Source organism: Arachis stenosperma, chromosome 9, assembly GCF_014773155.1.
Source record: "Arachis stenosperma cultivar V10309 chromosome 9, arast.V10309.gnm1.PFL2, whole genome shotgun sequence".
Classification (NCBI taxonomy): domain Eukaryota; kingdom Viridiplantae; phylum Streptophyta; class Magnoliopsida; order Fabales; family Fabaceae; genus Arachis; species Arachis stenosperma.
In genome coordinates this window covers 29,217,597-29,219,080 of record NC_080385.1, presented here as the reverse complement: position 1 = coordinate 29,219,080, position 1,484 = coordinate 29,217,597, and the positions used below count along the sequence as shown (strand labels likewise).

At 36.9% G+C, this 1,484-nt stretch overlaps 1 non-coding gene across 1 annotated transcript; it reads right to left on the bottom strand.

Moving 5' to 3' along the window:
- Positions 1-1,022: 1,022 nt before the first annotated feature.
- Positions 1,023-1,130, bottom strand: LOC130952602 (small nucleolar RNA R71). Its single transcript, XR_009074781.1, has one exon. It is a non-coding gene; the product is annotated as a small nucleolar RNA R71 (small nucleolar RNA).
- Between the last annotated feature and the right edge of the window lie 354 nt (positions 1,131-1,484).

Genomic DNA, 1,484 nt, shown 5'->3' with positions numbered 1-1,484 from the left:
ATTTCTTTCCTTTTTCAAAAATACTTGCTATCAATTAATGATTTGATTCAACATTTCAAGTATGTTACCTTTTCTGTTGAGAAAGGTTTAATGTTTGAATCATATCTTTTCTTGTTAGGCAAGTCATTAATTTTTAAAATCAAATCTTTTCAAATTGTTTGTTTCAATCATATCTTCTTAATCACATCTTTTTCAAAAATAGTTTTCAATCATATCTTTTTGATTTCTAATTTCAAAAATCTTTTTCAAAAATCACTTGATTTTTTTTAAATTAATTTTCGAAAAAAACTCTTTCTCTCTTCTCACATCCTTCTATTTATGGAGTAACACTCCTCCTCAAAGCACAAACTCAAACTCTATCTCACTAAGTTCGAATTCTTCTACCTCTTCCTTCTATTTTTCTGTTCCTCTGACACCTCAAGGAATCTTTATACTGTGACATAGAGGATTCCACATTTTCTTGTTCTCTTCTCTTTCATATAAGCAGGAGCAAAGACAAAAGCATTCTTGTTGAGGCTGACCCTGAACCTGAAAGGACCTTGAAGCGAAAGCTAAGAGAAGCTAAGGCACAACTCTCTGTAGAGGACCTAACAGAAATCTTCAAAGAAGAAGAACCCATGGCAGCCGAAAACAACAACAATGCCAACAATGCAAGGAAGGTGCTGGGTGACTTTACTGCACCTACTCCCGACTTCTATGGGAGAAGCATCTCTATCCCTGCCATTGGAGCAAACAACTTTGAGCTTAAGCCTCAATTAGTTTCTCTAATGCAACAGAATTGCAAGTTCCATGGACTTCCATTGGAAGATCCTCATCAGTTCTTAGCTGAATTCATGCAAATCTGTGACACTATCAAGACTAATGGGGTTGACCCTGAGGTCTACAGACTTATGCTATTCCCTTTTGCTGTAAGAGACAGAGCTAGGATATGGTTGGACTCACAACCTAAAGAAAGCCTGAACTCTTGGGAAAAGCTAGTCAATGCCTTATTGGCAAAGTTCTTTCCACCTCAAAAATTGAGTAAGCTTAGAGTGGAAGTCCAAACCTTCAGACAGAAGGAAGGAGAATCCCTCTATGAAGCTTGGGAAAGATACAAACAATTGATCAGAAAATGTCCTTCTGACATGCTTTCTGAATGGAGCATCATAGGTATTTTCTATGATGGTCTGTCTGAACTATCCAAGATGTCTTTGGATAGCTCTGCTGGAGGATCTCTTCATCTGAAGAAGACGCCTACAGAAGCTCAAGAACTAATTGAAATGGTTGCAAATAACCAATTCATGTACACTTCTGAAAGGAATCCTGTTAACAATGGGACAAATCAGAAGAAAGGAGTTCTTGAGATTGATACTCTGAATGCCATATTGGATCAGAACAAGATATTGACTCAACAAGTCAATTTAATTTCTCAAAGTCTGTCTGGAATGCAAAATGCACCAAGCAGTACTAAGGATGCTTCATCTGAAGAAGAAGTTTATGATCCT